Source organism: Macaca nemestrina, chromosome 10 (assembly GCF_043159975.1).
Source record: "Macaca nemestrina isolate mMacNem1 chromosome 10, mMacNem.hap1, whole genome shotgun sequence".
In the NCBI taxonomy this organism is placed as follows: domain Eukaryota; kingdom Metazoa; phylum Chordata; class Mammalia; order Primates; family Cercopithecidae; genus Macaca; species Macaca nemestrina.
In genome coordinates, this window is record NC_092134.1 from 39,003,792 (window position 1) to 39,026,260 (window position 22,469).

The window sequence follows — 22,469 nt, forward strand, 5'->3', positions numbered from 1 at the left end:
ACAAGAGAAGGAGAACACAGGTTCCGTGGGAAGACCGTATGCAGAGCAAAGATAACTAACAAACAAAAATAGCATCTGATAAGTGTCTCATTAGATCCACAGGAGAGCATGGCGGTGGGGAGACAGAGGACACTGGGACAGTGGTAGAATGGTAATTAAAATCCACAGGTAATTCCAAGCCTTAATTTAATCAACACTTTCAACCACCACCCGTCCACAACTTCTTAGTGATGTAGGAAAATTGTCAGATTTGAATGTCATTTCCTCGGGGAGCCCTGCCTATCTGTCAGTGCACCTGTGACCCAGTAGTAAAAGAATCACATGGTAAACAGCCAAAGAGGAAACCAGGGAGAAAAGGGGACCTTGATAATTCACAGCTTAGATAGTCAGCTCTTGAATAGCTGAAAGCCGATGCAGTTTTAACCAGCGATTTGAAGATCAAATGATCCCATATTTTACAATTGTACTGCATTTGAGGTTTTTGATAAGATGTGTTATTGGAAAAGAGGTAACTAAAACCATGTGAAAGGCACAGTGAAATGCACTAAATGGATCATTTTCGAGGCCCTTCACTGCATGGAAACTGTGCTTGCAGTGGGTCAATACTGAGAGTCTCCTAAGGCATACTTAACATGGCGGCGGGGGGCATGAACCCCTTTGACAGTGTGGCAAAATCTATGGACTTTCCTCAGAATGTTTTAAAATGCATAAAAATATAATACATAGAATTACAAAAGCCGTCAACTATATTGAAATACAGCTACAAAATAATTTTTAAAATATGGCATAGTAAAGCGTTATTTAATAACGGTTTAAATAAAAACTAGTGACACCTCTAATATTTAATCATTATCTGAAGTAATAATAAGTATAAATCAAAATAGCTGCAACAATTGTCACGCAATTTGAAAAGATCTGTGATTTCTCTTGGTGACAAAAATCACATGTGCTACCAATACTATTCTAGTTTGTTGCCTACATTTGTAATTGCAGGGATTGTTAAATTTCAGTTGGAGGTAGGAGAAAATAAAGATGTCATTTTATTTTGCCATCCAAGTTCACAGACCAGGTTAGAAACTGCTGTTATGAGGTCTCTCTACCACATGGCAACCATGTTGAGAACTAGGGCCCCCACGTGTTTTCTTGACATTGATGCACACAGCTCTAGGAGGTCATGTCCCACTTATTCAAGCAATTAAATAGCAATTTATATCATGCACTTTAAAAAAATGTGTTTTTAGAAGATAGGTTCAACAACAAGAAGAGCGAAAAGGTCTTATCAGGCTGCTGGTTGGAAAAGACCTTTATTGAATTCATTGCCGTGAACTCTCCTTAGCATGTGCTTCTCTAAGACTGGAGTTACTGTGTTTTCTGCTGAGTTAGTAGCTTGCTGGATCCTTTATATCCTCTTGTGATGTTCTTGCCCCATAAGATGTGGGCAGTTCGGATATAGGAGATGGTTCAGGAAGAGGAAATGCAAACTCTCCGCCTAGAGAAGCTGTTTGCTTGTTTGCATGAAAGTGCTCTTTGAAAATGGCTGAAGGATAAAGACAGGCCTCTCTGGAAGGGGAATTTTGTGCCCACTAAAATACAAATAAGGAAGTCGTCTTTTTTGTTCTCACAAATGCAAAGTTGAAATCAATTCACTGGGCCAGTTGCATAGGGTAAGAGGCACAGTTCCCTTTTCCTGTTTATTTTAGTACTTACCTAAATGAGAAGGGTGGAGGAGTTGTGGGAAGTGTCTTAACACCGTGTGGAAGGACAGATCACTATTTTATCATTGCATCAGGCAACAATTCTCCTTCAACAATCACCATTTCACTGATTAAGTGTGTCTTCAAAGATTAGCCTTCATACCTGTAAATTAAAAGAAAAAAAAGGTAAAATTCATTTGACAATAGAAAAATCTACATCTAAACAGTAGGTCATTGGTGAAAAAACCAGGGGATTTGGAGAAAACAAAACAAAACAATTATCAGACCAAATCTATGAGGGCAACACATTCTAAAATATGGAACTATTCCATCTTCACATTGAAAAGGCTTTTGACCAGTTACATACTTATTATTTAAAAAACAACAACAACAACAACAAAAGTAAGGCTAAGAAAACCTTCTGGGTAGCTGTCTACTTGACTCTAGATCATATTTTTTCCCAATCACTTGCATTTGTATTTTGATTATAAGACAAGCAGAGCCTATATCCTATTCTATTACAGCTATTCGTGTGGTTTTTTCCTTGATTTTAAATTTTTGGAGCTGGCATCTCCAGGGTCATGCCAGGCAATTAATAGGTTCTCAATAAACCTTTGCTAAATTGAAGGGAATTCAGAGAAGCATTGCTGATGAGGGGGGATACAGAAAGTGATTTTTCTATAAAGCCTGACCAGCAGTGTTAAAAAAGTTTTCCACCAATAACATGAATAATGGATTTTTTAAAAGAAACAAGCTTTTAAAATTTGCAAATTACACAGAAGAAGTCTAGTGAAGAGACTCTCAATGAGCAGTGAAAAGGTGAGAAATAAAACAAAATTAAGTCTGCCAGAAGCCTGAAAATGTTCACTATGCTATTACTGATGAAATTACTAATTCCAATGATAATCGTGACCATTATTGCATAGTGACTCGTGCAGTTTCTTCATCTGTTAAATAGGGACATGAATAGACCCTCCATCCTTGGGTGGTCACGAGGATTAAATGAGTTAATGCACACAACACACTTCCAGTACCACCTGGCACATGGGAAGTGTTAGTTATGCCAGGCGTGGTGCTGAGTGCTTCTCGTACTTTACTAGTGGAAATAACAAAGGAGCCAGGATGAAGCGAAACCTTAGGAGCTGGGAAAAAGGAGAAGGGTCGAAACTTATGTTCTAGAGTTTTCAAGTCTTAATCTTTGTATGACTGTTGCTGCTGCCTGGCGCAACCTTCCGCAGGCCGGCTCCTGTGGCGGGCTCCCTCTCATCCTGCAGGTCTCAGCTTAAAAGCCCAGCTCAGACATGCTTTCTGTCACTCACAGTCAAAAGTCGCGTCCCCTATATTATTCCCTCTTTCCACACAGTGTTTCTCTTTAGAACACTTAGCACTGTGTAATTGCATAGCAATTGCTTATCTAGCTAGTGAATGTCTCCACCACTAGCCTGTTCACTCCACAAAGGCTGGTTGTGCTTACTGATTATTCTCAACTCCTAGCAAATTGCCTGGTACATACCAAATGCTTAGTGAATGAAAGGAAACTGTACCTTTTGTAAAAAATGAATGCATAAAAGTATACCTGTTGTAAACAACTAGAATAAATGAATGTATCAGGGTTCCCATTATACCCAAGGTCACTTCCAGGCAGCATGGCATCTTCTTGGTCTGCAACATACTTGCCTTTTGAAAACACACCAGCACTTGGAAAACTGACCCTGCTCCAAACTTTGTAATTTAACACTGGATCCTCTGATAGCTTCCTCCAGGATCCTAAAGTTTGTGTGTCGCATCTCCAGAGCATGTTCAGTCACCCCTACATCACTGTACACTTCCTGAGTTTCATCAGGCTGACAGAGACAGGGGTGAGGAAGGAGGGTAAAGTTACCCTGAGAGTAGCTGGGATATGAAAGTGGAGGAAGGGAAAATAGAGAATTTGAGAATTCACTGCCCTTTTACTAAGAAACACTTCTTTTTTTTTTTTTTGAAACTTCTGGGATGGCAGGAAGTACATGCCCAAACCTCAGAGTTCGGGGCAATCAACAGTACCCTAACCTCCCTGAACAGGTTCAGACACCCAGGGCCGGGTATAGGAATAGCCCAGATGTTTTTAAAGTTAAGACCTGAAGTGCAGAAAAGGAAAAAATGAAGCAAGAGCTCCAGCTCCACAGTGGATGTGCTGGGATGAGTAGGGACAACATAAACAGAGCTCAGGGAAGGAAGACAGAGAGACAGGGGAGGGGAATTTTTTTGTTCTCGAAGTGTAATGTAGAAAGAAGAACGCTCCTGTCAGGTGTGGTGGCCCATGACTGTAATCCCAGCACTTTGGGAGGCCAAGGTGGGTGGATCACTTGAGGTCAGAAGTTCCAGACAAGCCTGGCCAACATGGTGAAATCCCATCTCTACTAAAAACACAAAAATTAGCCAGATGTGGTGGTGGGTGTCTGTAATCCCAGCTACTCCTGAGGCTGAGGCATGAGAATCACTTGAACCTGGGAGGTGGAGGATGCAGTGAGCCGAGATTGCACCACTGCACTCCAGCCTGGGCGACAGAGTGAGACTCCATCTCCAAAAAAAAAAAGCTCCTCGCCTCAAACTGACCAGTAAGAAGCCAGACTGCTACTTCCACTTTTATGCTGTGGCCGGCAGACCACAGGGAGCCTGCCCTGGAGAGGGCGGAGAGGGCAAGCCTGGCTGCAGCTCACTCAGCCCCTCCTTGACGGAAGACTTGTCCCTAGATCAGGGATGACCAGGGAAGAGATCAGTGGACAGGAACCAGAACTGGGCTGCATGCAGCCCAAACTGCACCTGTGTGTGAATTACAAAAGGCGCACTCCCACCCCTTCTTCAAGACATTTGGCTTACTTCTGTTGGAAAATGTTATCATGGGCTGATTTATTAGAATAAGACACATGACTATCATCTGCCAGAAAACTGTCATAATAAATATACAAACTAACTGTTTACTATCAATGATGGTCCTTTAGATGTGGTGCCCTTGTGCAGAAGTCAGTTTGAAATGGAGAAGTTTGAAATAGTTGTGTCAAGGCCATCAGAAGCTTATCTTCCTTGTCCCAGTATCCTTATTAATGCTTTGCAAAATCATGATCCTTAATGCATTTCTCGTCTTGCTATGGTCAACTTGTGATACATTGAATGAACAAAATAGAATGAACAGAAATGAAGGATCTGTTTGTCAGATCAGTTAAACCAGGACGTTTCAAAAGAAAGGACTCTTAGCATGTTGGAGTATTTGGGTAAATATGGAATTTGTATGTGGTTAAGTTTCAATAGTAGCCAGGTTTGGGGCATTTAATGGTGTGTGTGAGATGCTTGAAATTAACAGTAAGGTAATATCGTTCCTGCATTTGATTTCCCAAATTAAAATGTCCCTACATCAAATGGCTGTGGATTTACCCTGAGCATTAGCTCTGAGGTTGGGAATAGATGACCTGTGTACTTCTGCCTCCTGATCATGCCTGGGGCTTTCTAATCTCATGGTCTAAAGGTCTCAAAACAGGTAAAACAGAAATGAATGTTCTCAAATTCGTGGGGGAATCTCACCAGTTATTTTGGAAATAAATATAGCTGCATGCAGACAAGCTTCCATTTGTCCAGAATTACCTAACTAAGTGGAAGCTGCCCACACCATTACACTGGAGTTAAAGTATTCCGAGCTCCACCCACTCTCTACCCATTTTTAGCATAGTGTGATGGAGGCAAGCAGACCATGAGAACCCAGTGGAAATGTCACCAAGTGACCAGATCCCAGGCCTGTTTGCAAGTGGTGTCTGACTGCCGGTCAGCAGATCCCTCCCACCATAAATACACTAGTTCCTTGTCAAAATTCTTTCACACAAGTTCTCATGCTTTAAACTCACAGAAGTAGGACAGGGCTCCTATCTCTCCATTTTACAGAATGGGAAACAGCCCCAGAGAGGCTAGTGTGTAGAAAAGTCAGGAACCAGAATGTGGGTCTCTTGGTTCTTTGGTCCAACATTCCATGAGTCTCAGCTCTTAACACTGAAATCATGTGGGGGAACTTTGAAAAATGTGGATGCCCAGGCTCAATCCCAGCTCAAGGGATAGAATCCGGAGTGTGTATTTTTCTTTCTTTCTTTCTTTTTTTTTTTTTTGAGACGGAGTCTCACTCTTGTCGCCTAGGCTGCAGTGCAGTGGCATGATCTCGATCCATTGCAACCTCCGCCTCCCAGGTTCAAGCAATTCTCCTGCCTCAGCCTCCGAAGTAGCTGGGATTACAGGTGCCCGCCACCACACCTGGCTAATTTTTGTATTTTTAGTAGAGACGGGGTTTCACCACGTTGGCCAGGCTGGTCTCGAACTCCTGACCTCAAGTGAGCACCTGCCTGGGCCTCCCGAAGTGCTGGGATTACAGGTGTGAGCCACCGCGCCTGGCCTGGAATGTGTACTTTCTTTAAAGTGCCATGAGGGCTGGGCATGGTGGCTCACACCTATGATCCCAGCACTTTGGGAGGCCGAGGCAGAAGGATCACTTGAGCCCAGGATTTTGACACCAGCCTGGGCAAGATGATGAAACCCTGTCTCCACCAAGGAAAAAAAAAAAAAAAGGTGGGCATGGGAGTCCACGCCTGTAGTCCCAGCTACTCAGGAGGCTGAGGTGGGAGGATTGCTTGAACCCAGGAGGTGGAAGTTGCAGTGAGCCACTGCACTCCAGGCTGGAGTTTTGTGCCACTGTGCCACTGCACTCCAGGCTGGGTGACAGAGTAAGACCCTGTCTCAAAATGAATTAATTAAATTAAATTAAAATAAAGTGCCATGAATTTAGATACACAGCCAAAATTTGGAACCCTTAGTCTGGCATGTGCTTAATCGGAGGATCCAGAAAAATAATAAATAAATAATAAATAAAAAAATAATAGGAGGATCCAGAAAAATAATAAATAATTAATTAAAAATCGGAAGATCCAGAAAAATAATAAATAATTGGAGGGTCCAGAAAAATAATAAAATAAAAAATCAGAGGATCCAGAAAAGTAATAAAGTAAAAAGAGTCTGACATGGGCTTAATCGGAGGATCCAGAAAAATAATATGAAAACAAATTTAACTGAAGCATAAGGGAAAAAAGAAAGCTTGGCTTGTTCAGTTTAGAAATAGCATCCATTAGAGTAATACCATGGTGTTGTATATTGTATTAAATAAGAAGGTACTTCTGAATTGTGCAAAGAGCAGAGATCCTATGAGAAGGAGATTCGTTGATAAGATCCCTACAAATACAGTTAGAACGCAAGAAGGATCAGGATGGCCCATTAGAGCTCTGGAAGACAGATACTGCTTAAATTCCCTAACACATTCCAGCTTCCACAATGCTAGGAAATAATATGCTGTGCACTGTGTCCACAATGACTCTCTGCAGGCCTGAAAGAAAAGAGCCTCGTTGGAGACATGGCCAGTCTGTTGGGGGTGATTACGGTCTGCTCTCTTCTTCTGTCATGTTTCCTCTCTCTAATCAGGGCTGACTCAAATATTTCGGGAGAAGTTAGGAGTCAAAACACCTGATGCTGGTGCCAGCTCTATCATTATCTGCAATGTGATTCTCTTAGCTAAGCCGACTTTGGTTTTCTAAGTTTTAAAATGAGAAGCCTCATTCTTGTTCTGGTCACTTTACATGCAGGGTGTATTTGGATGCTGTCTCCATACACATATACAAGCAGAGTATAGTGCATTATTATGATTACTTTGAATAGCACCATTGAATGTATTAGTTCCAAATGGGGCGTGTGCATTCTATGAGTCCCATGTGCCATTAAAGACCCTATTTTCTGGTAGCTTGACACCTTATCCATCCCTAATGGGGAGACATTTGGGAAGCATTGGTTTCCTTCTTTTGAACCACCCAAGCCACAATATTCCACGGAGTTGAAGAAAGGAGAGGGAGTCAGGGATCTAAGGTCAAAACAATATATTGGAGGCCAGGTGTGGTGGCTCCTGCCTGTAATCTCATCACTTTGGAATGTCGAAGGTAGGCAGCTCACTTGAGCCTAGGAGTTTGAGACCAGCCTGGTCAACATAGTGAGATCTCCACAAATCATTAAAAAATTAGCTGGGCATGATGGTGCACGCCTCTGGTCCCAGCTACTTGGGAGGCTGAGCTGGGAGGATCACTTGAGCCTGGGAGGTCGAGGCTACAATGAGCTGTGATCATACCACTGCATTCCAGTCTGGGTGCCATAGCAAGACCCTGTCTCAAAAAGGAAAAAAAAACAAAACAAAACACCATAAAGAGTGCAAGTTGGATTGTTTGTAATTCAAAGAATAAATGCTTGAGGGGATGGACACCCCATTCTCATGACGTGCTTATTTCCCATTGCATGCCCTGTATCAAAACATCTCATGTACCCTAGAAATATATACACCTACTATGTACCCACAACAATTAAAATTTTAAAATTAAAAAAAGTAAAATAAATAAGTAATGATTTAACACTCCCTTAAAAATATTAGCTTGGCATGGTGGCATGCACTTATAATCCTAGCTACTCAGGTGGCTGAGGTGGAAAGAGCACCTGAGCCCAGCAGGCTGAGGCTGCAGTGAACTATGATCGTGCCACTGTAACCCAGTCTGGTTGACAGAATGAGACCAGGAAGGAAGGGAAGAAGGAAGGAAGGGAGGAAGGAAGGGAGGAAGAGAAGGAGGGAGGGAAAAGAAGGAAAGAAAGAGGAAGAAAGAAAAAAAGGGGGCTGGCCATAGATCAGACTATTTGAGAATTAAGAGAAGGTCCTGAGAGAATAGGGAGAACAGCCAGGCTCTAGGCCTGTGCTGTCCACTACAGTAACCGTTAGTCTCATGTGGCTATTTAATGTAAATAAATTAAAATGAAATGCAATTTGAAATTCCTCTCCTGCTTCCTACCAGTCACATTTGGAATGCTCACTGGCTGCGTGTGACTAGTGGCTACCATGGTTGCCAGTGCTAGAAAGGTCTTTTGGGCAGCACTGCTCCAGGCCTTATTAGGGGTGGACAGGCTGATTTTTTCCCACGATGTATCCAGATTTCAGTCTGTTCTCAGTGTTCTAATGCCAGTGCACCTGGAGGCTGGGCCAGCTAGGCTGTTTCACTCTTCTTTCCGGCCTGCAACTGCTCCCAGCCCCAATCCCTCTCTCTGATTCGGCAGGAGGTGAACCAAGAGACAGTGATGGGAGTCCCTCTCTGTGTAAAGCTGGACTATGGGAGCCCTGGACAGGACTTTCTGGTGGCACTTAGGTTGGTGAGGACCTTCCCCGACCTTGGGAATAGCCAGGGTCAAATGGAAAATATTTCAAAACCAAATTAAGACCATTGAGAGCTTCCCTTCACGTACCAGTTCTCTAAGGATACTAGCCAACCTCTGCCAGCTACTGTCACATCTGTGGGTCTTGCAGGTCCTACCCATTAGGGCTGGGTGAGAAGAGAACCACTAAAGAATCGAAAGCCAGAGGTGGACAGGGCCCTGGAGGCTGGAGTCCCACCCCTTCTTGGGAATTGACCTGGGCCACTTTGGTCATGCACTACATGTAGGTTCTTTTTGGAGGGTAACAGCAGCCAGTAGGGAACATGAGGGATGAGGGTTATCTTTTCCCCTAAACCTCACGTCCTCATTGAACAAAAGGTAAAGTTCAAGCCAAATTCTGCCACGCTTCTATTTGTAAACATAAATTCTTTTTAAAAATTTTTATTTATATATTTTACTTTTTTAGAGGCAGGATCTTGCTCTGTTGCCCAGCTTGAAGTGCAGTGGTACAATCATGGCCCACTGCAGCCTTGACCTTCTGGGCTCAAGCGATCCTCCCATCTCAGCCTATTGAGTAGCTGGGACTACGGGCGTGTGCTACCAGCACACCTGGCTAATTTATTTATTTATTTTTTTATAGAGACGAGGGCTCACCATCTTGTCTAGGCTGGTCGAACTCCTGGGTTCAGGTGACCTTCCTGCTTTGGCCTGCCAAGGTGCTGGGATTACAGGTGTGAGCCATAGTACCCGGCCTAGAGATAAATTCTTTAGTCACACAGGCATCAAACAGTTTTGTAGGTCTGATGAAGTTCCAGCTCTCTGTCCTTTGCTGTGCTCTGATCCACCTGTATAAAAGATCACAAACCTTCTGAGGCACGGTTCTGTGTCCCTTAGCAGGCATCATGCAATTAAAAATTCCCTAAGCCAATGGCCAGAAAGTCATGAGTGCTAGTTAAGAAATGATCAGTTGTTGATTGAGAAGTACTGCCTCTGGAGTTGGCCCTCTCTGATATAATGCGAGCTGACCTCGCTGACCTCCTTGAATGTGAATTCCTGATAGTGTGTTAACTGACCACCAGGCAGACGCATAGTATCATCCTGATTTTGCAAAAGTACTTAAAAGTAAATTACAAAAGTATAGTATGCCTCTGTTGTAATAGGAATACTTAAGTAGAGCGAATTCAAGAGACTTAAAATCACAAAGAGAACTGAACAGATTCTGCCTGTTCTGAATGCTGAATTGATTCTCCTAGTTCCCATTACTAGCCTGTGTTCCCTCAAACATGGTGTGTGTGTGTGTGTATAACTCACAGACCCTTGGTGCTCTTCTGAAAGCCTCCATCAATTTCCTCTGGCCCTCATTCTTCTGGTCCAAAGTTCAAGACTTTGCTTCTTACTAAAGGGTATCTTTCTTTTTCTTTTCTTTCCTTTGTGTGTGTTTTTTTGTTTTGTTTTTGTTGTTGTTGTTGTTTTGTTTTTTTGTTTTTTTTGAGATGGAGTCTCGCTCTGTCACCCAGGCTGGAGTGCAGTGGTGCAATCTTGGCTCACTGCAACCTCCACCTCACAGGTTCAAGTGATTCTCCTGTCTCAGCCTCTGGAGTAGCTGGGACTACAGGCACGTACTCCCACACCTGGCAAATGTTTGTATTTTTAGTGAAGACAGGTTTTCGCCATATTGGCGAGGCTGGTCTCCAACTCCTGGCCTCAAGTGATCCACCTGCTTCAGTCTCCCAAAGTGCTGGGATTACAGGTGTGAGCCACTATGCCTGGCCCTAAGGGTATCTTTCAAAATCTCATCTTGTCCCGACTTTTTGGGAGATTGGTTTTTTTGTGGACTGAATCTGAAATTATTCTAATTCTTTGTTCTCCTTAAGACTCATATTAATTTAAACAATCGTCATATGATTTTTGCTTAGTTTAATCTTATCCTTATTTAAACATGATCGTATGTTGTTTTCTTAACTTCAAATTCCAAATACGTTAGGGATAGGAAGCTCTTTGAAGAGCAAGGACGTTTTCTTATTTTTTATATTTCTAGTGCCCTGTGCAGTGCCTGGCACTTATTTGCCTTAAATAAATGGTGCTGGGTAAAGGAATACAACTGATGTAATAATTTCAAGGTGCAGAGTTAAAGTTTATTCCAGTGGTAGTTCATAGAAGACTATTACTCGTATAATAGGCCACCTTTGTATAACCCTTATTGTATACCAGGCTCTAGTCTAAGCACATTATATGTGTTCACTCATTTAATCTTTACAACAATCCTATTCAATAGATACTGTCATCCTGGTTTTACAGATGAGGAAATTATGGTGCAGAGAAGTCAAATGACTTGCCCATGCTCACATAGCCAGGAAATGAGAAAACCAGGATTCAAATTCAAACACTCTGGCTCCAATTCATGTGTCTGTTGTCTCTCTACTCTACTATTCGTTATGATCTACTAATTAGGGAGAAAATGGAATCTTTACCCCTATCTCACATCCTACACAAAAATAACGTATTAGGTGGTTTCATATGATCTTCTGCCCATCAAATAGCTAAAGGCAATAAATAATCAACCTGGGAATTACCAGTGATTTTGGGCCAGCATTGAGGCACCTAAACCATGGGAATTAGTGGGGGAAGACAGAAGTTGTATTCATCTCTTGGAGTTATGTACGTGTTAATGAGTGTGTGTGTATGTGTATGGGTGAGGAGGGATTGCGAGGGAAGAGAGAAGAAAGAGAAGGTGGAGAAGGGGCAGAGAAATCTTAGAGAAGGAGCAGAGAAATCTTAGAGAAGGAGGAACTCCCTTTCTAGCCTTTGTCTCTGAGGCAGCCCCAGTCACAGAAGTGCAGGGGTAGTATCTAGTATCAGAGAATAGCCACTCTTGTGTCCTATGATCACCTGATTATTGCCACTCAGAGATGTAGACCCGGTTTTCCAGATCTTTAATTTTTAAAGAGAACAAGAAACCTGCATTTTTATGTGAAATTTCCCATTTTTAAGAACAAAACACCTCTCCCTACTGAAGGCCAAGTCTATCAGCTTGAAGACTCAGATCTTAGACTTCAGGAGGTTCCAGGATTCAGAACTGTAAAGACTTATTTATGATCCAGAATTAAACGGAAATGTCTACATCTGAGTTACCGCAATGAACCATCTGATTTTTGTGGCCCTTCCCCAGGAGCTGAGTTGGATTTGTTGCAGAATTCCTACTCGTATTTTCCAAATATCACGCACGTAGGCCCCACATCACAGTTTCTTCCTACGTTTGCCTACCATGTGTATCATGATTTACTGAATGCTTTTCTCTTTATCGGCTCTATATTAATTTCCTTTTAAAAACTTAGGCTGACATAGCCTATAATAAAATCATAGGTTTCATGTGCTAGACGGAGTTTTCTCTAAGTGCATTAAAATAAATAGACAGCTAGTAGAATAAATATTGCTCATTTTGTCTACCACTTAAAATCGTCCTCTGATAATATGCTTTTCATCATTGGAAAGCACTGCCATTCTGAAAACGACTCTCCAGTCAAGGCTAAGATGGAACGTCAGAGAAGGGGAAAGAGACGTTGATTATGCTGGGCTGGGAGAGGAGGAGCAGGAGGAGCCCTGAGAGAGACAAATTTTATACCACTCGATAAGAAATATGGGAACTTCATAGCTTAACTGTTACAGATGGACGCACTGGGATTTTATGAAAGAACTCCCCCGCCCCCATCACTGGTTTAGAAAAATCTCTGCTTATCTCCCATATTTCATTTGCCTGTTATCTCCCTACTACTAAAAACAATTTGCATGAAAACAATCAGACTCTTAGCTCACAGGAGTCCTTGGACTCCTGCTGTTTTCTTGCTTGCTCAGGCTGATGCTTTGTCTGCGGTTTAATCACAAGCTCCTGCTTTGGGTACAGTTAGAAACCAGCAAGTAGTGGAGCCAAGTTTCAGACGCGTGGGGACGTGGCATTTCCATCTAGAATCCTTGAGGGCTGATTCCCAGGAGAGACTCCTTGGAAATGTACCCTCAGGAGGGCTGGAAATGAAGTGACTGTAAGCATGCAGGGAGGTGGGGACTGAATTTTATAAAGTAAGTGGTACATGGGGCTTTCCACTCTAGGGTGATGGAGCGGGGAGTTTTTCACTGCCAGGAAAGAGTCCTTGTTCCAAGCATCTCGCTTTGGGCAGAAATGACAAATGGACATTCACCAAGGTTCAGTTCTTGGCACCCTTGGTGGGTGACACTTCAAGATGCTGCTGGATAACACTTACCCTGGAGAAAATTTGTTTTCTAGTTGTGATGATGAATATTCTTTTTTTTTTTTTTTTTTTTGAGACAGAGTCTTGCTCTGCTACCCAGGCTAGAGTGCAGTGGCGTGATCATGACTCACTACATCCTTGACCTCCTGGGCTTAAGCGAGCCTTCTTCCTCAGGCTCCTGTAGGTGGAATTACAGGTGTGCACCACCACAATCAGCTAATTTTTAAACTTTTTATAGAGATGGGGTCCCATTATATTGCCCAGGCTGGTCTCAAACTCCTGGGCTCAAACGATCCTCCTGCCTTGACTTCCCAAAGTACTGGGATTATAAGCATGAGCTACCATGTTTGGCCTATCTTGCTTTTTAAAGTAACATTTTTTATAAAAACTATAAAAACAATTTTTCAGGACAGAGACCACGTTTATGTTCTGCCCATCATTAAATTGCTAGTGATGCCTTGCATTTAATAAGTGCTTGAATTTTAGTTCAATTAAATCAACTCACTTAAATTATTTATCAAGTTAGCACATTTGGGGAGAAATGGAGTAGTATAAAAGGGAGATAAAAACCAGCAATAGTGCCACTAATAGATAGCCTGTTAATATTTTGCTGAATTTGCTTCTAGCCTTTTTATTTGCATATACATTTTTCCAAATACAATTTAGATCATGCTTTATGACGAATTTTGTATTCTGTCTTGAAAATTAATGTTTCATCAAGAGACATTTCCAAGATCATTAGTCTGAAGAAACATCACCTTTAATGACCATATGGCACTCCAACATGTGTGTGTATCATTGTTTATTTAACCATTCTCATACTGAGTGGTCAGAATGTTTTCAAGTTTTCTTTTTCTTTTTTTTTTGAGACGGAGTCTGGCTCTGTCGCCCAGGCTGGAGCGCAGTGGCTGGATCTCAGCTCACTGCAAGCTCCGCCTCCCAGGTTCACGCCATTCTCCTGCCTCAGCCTCCCGAGTAGCTGGGACTACAGGCTCCCGCCACCTCGCCAGGCTAGTTTTTTTTTTTTTTTTTAAGTAGAGACGGGGTTTCACTGTGTTAGCCAGGATGGTCTCGATCTCCTGACCTCGTGATCCACCATCTCGGCCTCCCAAAGTGCTGGGATTACAGGCTTGAGCCACCGCGCCCGGCCTGTTTTCAAGTTTTCAGCTGGGACCCGGGACAATAGAGGCTCATTGCATGCATTGTGCTTTTCTTTTCTTCTTCTTCTTTTTTTTTCCACGACACAGAGTTTCGCCCAGGCTACAGTGCAGTGGCGCTATCTCCGCTCACTGCAAGCTCCTCCTCCCGGGTTCACTCCATTCTCCTACCTTAGCCTCCCGAGTAGCTGGGGCTACAGACGCCCGCGGTGGTAGGCTCTGTGTTTGACACTAGGGCACAGAGACAGAGGAAAGTTCTAAGTTAGTGAAACGGGAGAGTTCCCTGATCCCCTTTGCAGGACATGCCACAGAGGTCGCCTGTTTGGTCGCTGCTGCTGCTTGAACCCCTGAGGGGAGCGGGAGCACGCAGACGAGCAGGTGCAGGAGCTGGAGTGAGTTCTTTCGGGTTCCCGCCCCACGGAAGCGTCTAGGGGTGGGTGTCTGTGACTCCGAAGCCCAGGTGGGTGCATGTTACACTGTGCCCTTTCAGCCTTGCCATCCACAGATGGCTTATGTATTTACCAGCTCAATGGGCCCTCTGCCTTTCCACAAGGGCAGTGCGCCAGTGTGCCAGTTTTCTGTATCCATCCAGAGCTCTTGCCCAGTCCTGGAAGAATCAAGTCACACACGGACTTGAAGGATGAATGCGGGGTTTTATTGAGTGGTGGAGGTGGCTCTCAGTGGGATGGATGGGGAGCTGGAAGGGGGATGGAGTGGGAAGATAGCCTTCCTCTGGAGTTTTGGCTGTCCAGCGGCCAAACTCCTTTCTGACCACCCCTATTGGCATTCAGATGCTCCTTCTCTGTTTCTCTGCCATGCTGTTCTGCTGTTTGTCTGCTTGTCCCCTCATCTCCTCATTTCCTCCTCTGCTCATATGCTTCTGGAGCCTGGGGTTCAGGATTTACATGGGTATAGGAAAGGTGGACCTGGCAGGCCAAAACGTAACTTTTTGGACATGAAAACAGAAATGCCTGTTCCCACTTAGGGCTACAAGTCTCCAGGCTTGAGGGCGGGGCCTTTGCCGGGGAACCATCCTTTTCTACCCAGTATTTCCCTGTCTCCTGTTCATATCATTAGCAGCAATAGTTGAAAGGCAATAGTGAAGGAGCCCGGGAGGGTCGGACCCATCAGGGAGCAGGGAGGAGAGCCGAGACAATAGCTATCGGACACTATGGGAGGGGCAGTAACAGAAAGGAAAACGTGGGCAAGTGTCAAAGGTGTTGAAGAAGCCCTGAATCCTGTTAGCAAACTGTGCTCTGGCCCGGGTCTTCTTCCAGTGTCTCTCACGTAGGCCACACCCATTCTTGCTGCAGACACTTCGCACATGTTGTTCCTGCTGCCTGGATCCCATTCACTGACTTCAGGTTCCTTGTCTTTCAGCTCTTTAGCTCAATTTTCATATCCCCTTACTGACTTCCCTAACTCAGCTACTTCCCTCTATTAGACATTGTCAACATTGCTGAGCTTCTTTGTAAAACATTTTATAGTTATCTCAATAATCCTCGGTTACTGCCCACCTCTATCACCCGAAGCCTCACAAACAATGAAAAATATGTTAAATGAATGAATGAGTGAAGGCAGGGGACTGAAAGATCTTTGTTTTCTTTGTAAAGGTATGATAGATGCAAACATAGAAAGATACAGAAAAAAAAGAGCAGGTAGAGGAGGCTCAGCACAGCTTCCCCTCTAGCTCTTTCCTGTGCCCAAGGAAAAACCATCTTTTGGCGGGCATTTGGCTCCAGAGAAAGGCTGGCAGGGCCAGGAGGCAAGTCGATGAACTCAGTTCCTTCAGGAGCCCCAGCGCTCCTCCTCTGACACTGAGCAACAGTTAAAAGGCAGGAAGGTAATAGGCACCTCCTCTTGCCTCCCACACCACCACCCCCCACCCCCGCCACCGCCAGTTTCCTAATATTGAGGGAGAAGCAGGGATAAGAAGTCTTTGGAAGAGTCTCCATCCATGACAGGCAGGCAGAAAGCATTGAGATGGAAAGGAGGGAGATCTGTTAGAGCTACAGATGAAATGACTGAGAATCCAGCGCCTTGTCTGGTGGCGATACTGTCAGCCATGGAAGAATCCATTTCTAATAGCTGCTTCTTATACATTATTCATGAAAACAGGAAGACAGAGCCGATAACATCAGAATGATGCCACTGTCCAGCAAATCTAATGACTATAGCTTGAGGGCATTTTAACTAGCATGGAAAAATATTTTTGCCAATTTGAGGTCCAGAGGGTTAGAAAGCTAACTCAAACTTGAAGGGCTGGTGAGAGTTTCATTTGGAAAAAGGCGTGGCCTTCCACCAGCAACATCTATTTTGTTATGGTGTCTGGGCCATTTCTACCTTCTCATTTCTTAGTATCTAATGGAAGAATTATTGCTGCTTTAGTTAAATAGCCTTAGGTTTTCAAATCAGTCTCTATTTTCCCACTTGTCATTCAAAAGACAGGGACAAGCAATAGGACTCTGTGAAGGGCTTTGCTGGATTTCAATATAAATTATTAGCTTCTAATCTCTCCAAGCCTAAGGGACAAGTGCTTTTTAAACAGTGAGAGAATTCTGCTCCTGCTGAAATCTGATGTTTTCCCCCAATTTCTGATTCATTACAACTGCAAGATTAATTCCATCTTAAAAACCCCTTCAACTTGCCGTCAAAAAGCCAGGAGGTTAGTTTGTTGAAAGGGAAGAGAGGAAAATTAAGAATGGAGACCATTCTCATTGTCCTGGGGTAAAGGTGGGAAGAGGGAGGCGGCAGCTTATGTCTGTTCTTAATTTGCTATTTTATTTTGCAATTTGTTTATTGTGAAATTCTTAATTTATTATTTTCTGACCTTCATGTAGAATGTTCTGGCTTCCTGAATAACAGTTGACGCATTTCAGTCAACTACATTCATTCATCCATTTCACTAACAGTTATCAAGGGTGTGTGACGTGTCTAGGGCAGCAGTCCCCAATCTTTTTGGCACCAGGGACTGGTTTTGTGGAAGACAATTTTTCCACAAATGAGAGGGAGTCGGGAGGGATGATTTGGGGATCAGGGATTAGATTCTCATAAGGAGCACATAACCTAGATACCTCGCATGCACCGTTCATAATAGGGTTCGAGCTTCTATGAGAATCTAATGCTGCAGCTGATCTGATAGGAGGCGGAGCTCAGCCAGTAATGCTCCCTCACCTGCACTCACCACCTGCTGGGTGGCCCAGTTCCTAACAGGCCACAGACTGGTACCAGTTCGTGGCTTGGGGGTTGAAGACCCCTGGTCTAGGGCACTTGTAAACTGTTTGCAGAGTAAAACATGAATCCAACTTCGGTGCCTGCCTTCATGCAACTTATAATCTCCGCAGACAGATGAATGAATGATTGAATAACATCAGAAAACAGTGTTATTCCAGGTGTACTGGGAGAGGAAATAATGGTGAGGAGCGGTGGGTGTGGGGTTCAGATGATCAGATTTTATTTAAATCATTATGTATTTTATTTGCAATTGTATTATATAAACATAACTAGCCCTTCCAACCTGTAATTCCACAGACACTGCTGAGGAGACTGATGAAGTTGATTTAAAGGAAATAATAATAGACCAAGTAGTATTAGGATGTAGAAAAATCACCAAGTTGGTAAATAATAGTAATAATGATTATAACAGCAAACGCTTATAAGCCAACTACAATTTACAAGTGTTTTTTGTATTTTTGTATAATCTTTACAACCACCATGCAGTACAATTATCACCCCTATTCTGCCAACAAGGAAACTGAGCCCAGAAAACTTATGTAACTTGCCTAAGGTCACACAGGTAGTGGATTTGAATCCAGACAGCTGGCATCTACATGCATGCTTAGAGAAACCAAGGTGTGGGACCCCCAGGAGATAAGCAGCAAACCAGCCTTGGGAGGTGAGAGTCAGAGAGAGTTCAAGGCAGAGGCGGTGTTTAAAGTAGCTCATGAAGAATGAGTACTGTGGACCAATGGACAGGGGGCAAGGGCATTTAAGATGGGAGGGCTGGGCCACAACAGGAGCACGGTGTGTTTTGGGTTGAGAACGGTGGGCTGGGAGTGGCATGGTGGTGTGGCAAAGGGCATGTGATGTGGGAAATGAAACAGGGTTCATGCCACTGAAGGCCTCATGTGTCTGGCTGGACTTTACCCTCTGAGATATTGACTAAATTTTCAATCTGGAAAGAGGCTTTGATGGCCGTGGAGGGGGCTGACCATGTTGGGGGCTGGCCACGCGGGGGGCTGGATGACTCAGAGAGGCCTGGAAGGGGCACTTTTACTCAGTTGCTCAGGAAATGGAAACTTCACGAGTCAGAAGGAACATCTGCCCCCATGATCACTCTCCATTGAGTGGAAGCAGTTATGAGATTGGTGAGATTGTCTGGTGGGGCCAGGGGAACACAACCCTACCCCTTCCTTCTCCTTCCTCCTCCACCCTGCAAAGCTCTGATCTCATAAAGGGACCCATGCTGCCTGCCTCAAGCTGAGGCCCCTCTCCAGTCCTAGTTCCAGATACCCAGCAGGCCTTGCTTACCCTCTCACTACACTGGCTGCTCTCTTTCCTACTCCCCATAGATGAGGATGGGGGTTAGGGGTTGGGGGGGTGTGGGCAGGCAGCCTGGCATCCTCCCTGAAACTGCCTGGGTGTGGATCTGCAGATACAATCTCTATCCTCCCAGGTCTCAGGACCTGGGGGCTTGGGGAGGGTGGAAGCCCAGTTTTCAGCCTGAGTACTTACTATCTTATTCATCAACCCAGCTGTATCAATAACAAATCAGTTACTACATTTCAATCCCCATCTAGTACCAGGTCTGGTGTGATGAAGGCTAAAAGTAAGGCATGAAATTGATTCACAACAATAGCCATTCCTTACCACAACCTCATGATTATTGTCCCCATTTGGATAGGAGGAACAGGCTCAAAGAGCTTAAGCAACCTGGGGGAGGTCACAATTAGTGAATGCCAAAACCAGGAATCAAGCACATGACTTCTCTCACTTAAAAAAAAACAAAAACGAAAATGAAAAAACAACAAAAAAACATATTTCAGGTAACTAAGCTGGTCTTTAAAAGTCTCTCATATACTAGTATAATTTAACTGTTAGAGATCAGAAAGTTTAAAGAAATATTCTGTCTGCATAATTTTGGATGTGCAACTAAAGCCTTACAAACAAAATAATCATGAATGATGAAATTATAATTATCATAGAAAGGCAGCTGCCTATTTGGATAGACTTACACATTTTATAGAACTCAATGTTAACACTGGCCAATTTTTTCCCTGTTGGTTCTTCTCTGAATTTCAATGAATTTTTCATCAGCATATTAATTAGTGCAAATCTTGGATTGCACTTTGTAATTAAGATCTTATGTGTTCCTCTAGATCTTACATTTGAGTTAAATGTTAATTTTTCAAAGAGAAAAATTAGGAATTTGACAACGGCCTTCCTTCCTGGCAATAGACTATACATGCTGCCTGTCGAAAAAGATGGAATGCCTGAGTTTCTAAGATAGGGAATGATAGATTATTCATCATGAAATTGCAAACTCATTTGCCCAATATCATAATCAATTGCTGACGGCAGTTTCTCTGGAAACCCATTTGTGAAATGCATTTGGGAGTCTAGTCACTGAATGTTAACTCAAATTCCTTGACTTGCCATTAGTCTTTGTAACTTTTCCTTAGTCCATGTCCTGATTTGCTCTAATTTCTATCAATTTTAAAGTCACCAGAATGAAGTTATGTAGTGTAAGTTCATTTTTCCATAGTAATAATAATAGTTCTTACCACATGCTCTTGAGAGGCAATTCTCCATGGATCTCTCGTATTTCTGCACATCTTATGAGCAGGAGCACTGACTTTTTGTTGTGGGTTATCTTTTCAAAGATGCTTATCAGCAAACAGCCTTAGAAGACAGAGATAGTATCTTCTCCTGGAGCAAAGAGCAGGCATGCTTACTGCCCATTATAAAAGATTTGGGTTCCCCAAGCTCAGGGTTCCCCTCCTATAATGCAGCCCACCATATGTAATGGTGATGCCTTTGTGTCACTCCATGGGAACTGAGCTCAGGGAACCGGCACAAATACTGATGCTACTGCTGTAGCTGTTTCTGTGAATAATAAAGTCCTTTGCCTCTGACCAGCAGTCTTGTGTCACCCACCAGCTTCTATGAAAGGTGGCAGGCTAACTTGTGAACTTGCAAGTAGGGTAAAAATTCCAGAGCTTTCACAGTCCTTGACACATGCCGGGCACTGTTATGTGTGTGTGTGTGTGTGTGTGTGTGTGTGTGTCCTTATAACAACTTTATGAGGTATTATCATCATTTTACAGATGAGGAAACTGAGGCACAGAGACATTACTCAAGTAGGTGGCAAAGCCAGGATTTGAACCAGGCAGTTTGATTCTGTTGTCTGTGCTCTGCTTCATTTCTCCTCTCTTGAGCACATGATCCCAGAGCTTGCCTTAGCTACTGAATTGCAATTTAAAAAGGGAGTGCTGGCCTATACCTCTTAGAACAAATTGATCAGATATTGGTGTTAATGATGCTCCTTCAAAAGTTCCAAGAAGTTTCTGTGCATTCACCTTGCAAATATTTATAGAGCAAGAAACATCCTAGTTGTTGCCTGTGGTGTGGTCTATGCTTTTGGTGCCTATGAGGGGACTGGCCTGGGAGTAGCTAGTAGGTATTCTTGTTCCTTCTTGTAGCTTCCACTGGGCAATTCATTTAGGATAGTCCTAAATTGGATTGCCCTACTCCACTCTCGGGGAGCAGCTACTCCTTATCTTCTGCTTTCTAATACCACTATTAATAATAACAGTAAATAATAACGATACCACCATCATTCAGCAAATACGTGTCATGTGCCTAGTTTGTACCTGGTGTTATTATAGGCACTTGGGATGTACCAGTCAATTCAACTAAGACCTTGCCTCATCTAGCTGGGGAGACAAGCAATGAGTGAACAGACAAATATATAATACCAGGTACGGTTCCATGAAGAAAATCAAAGCAGTCGGGGGATAGGGAGTGATTAGGGGGCTACTTTAGATAGAACGGCAGGTGGGGCTCTCTGAAAGAGGGGACATTTGAGCAAAGACTTTAGGGCATGATCGAGATATGCTGAGTGCCAACTGTTTGCACTGTTGTAGGGCTTAGGGATACTTCAGTTAGCAAAAGAAAAGCATTCTAATTAGGCAAAGCAGGCAATAGAAAGCAGATAAATAAAACCCTGAGCATGGCCACAGTGGGAAGTGCAAGAAAGCAGGGAAGGGGGCAAGAAGCCCTGGGGGAGGGGGCAAGGGTGGTTCAAATACGAACTGGGGAGATCAATGAAGGTCTCACTGAGGAGGTGACATTGAGCAAAGTCCTGAAGGAAGGGAGGGAATGAGCCACAAGGCCAACTACGATAAGAGTGTTGCTGGTAGAGGAATATGTTTGGTGAATAGCATTGAGGTCAGGGTGGCTGGAGCAGAGGGAACTGAGGGAGAGGTAAGTGTCAGGCCAGATTGTGCATGACCTCATGGTCATAGTTAAGGATTTTGGCTTCCACTTTGGGTGAGATGGAAGGTGACCAGGGGGTTCTGAACAGAGACATGTCATTATCTGACTTATAAAATAGTAACCATAATCCTCTTGGCAGCTGTCATTTGTTAATGATACTATGTGCTGGTCACTTGGATGTTATCTCAGGGAATCCTCGATAAGGTGTTCTTAGGGAGGCATTACTATTATTTCCATGGTACACACTATGATTTGAATGTTCGTCTCCTCTAAGCTTATGTTGAAACCGAATCCCCAGCATGGCAATATTGAGAGGTGGAGCCTTGAGGTGACTGGGTCACGAGAGCTTGGGCCTCATGAATGGATTAATTTATTTATGGGTTAATGGATTAATGGGTTATCCTGGGAGTGGGATGGTGGCTTTATAAGAAGAGGAAGAGGGACCTGAACTAGCACACTCAGCCCCCTGACTGTGTGCTGCTGTGCACCATCATGGAACTCTGCAGAGAGTTCCCAGCAGCAAGGACGCCCTCAGAAAATGTGGCCCCTTGACCTTTGACTTCTCAGCCTTCATAACTGTAAGAATAAATTCCTTCTATTTATAAATCACCCAGTTTCAGGTATTCTGTTAT

The 22,469-nt window shown here is 43.5% G+C and overlaps 1 long non-coding RNA gene across 1 annotated transcript; it reads right to left on the reverse strand.

The window, feature by feature from the left end:
- Window positions 1–1,708: 1,708 nt before the first annotated feature.
- On the reverse strand, window positions 1,709–20,229 carry LOC112427048 (uncharacterized). The gene is made up of 3 exons (XR_003018485.2): window positions 20,124–20,229; window positions 9,594–9,784; window positions 1,709–1,857 (listed from the first exon to the last, which is right to left on the reverse strand). It is a non-coding gene; the product is annotated as an uncharacterized lncRNA (long non-coding RNA).
- Between the last annotated feature and the right edge of the window lie 2,240 nt (window positions 20,230–22,469).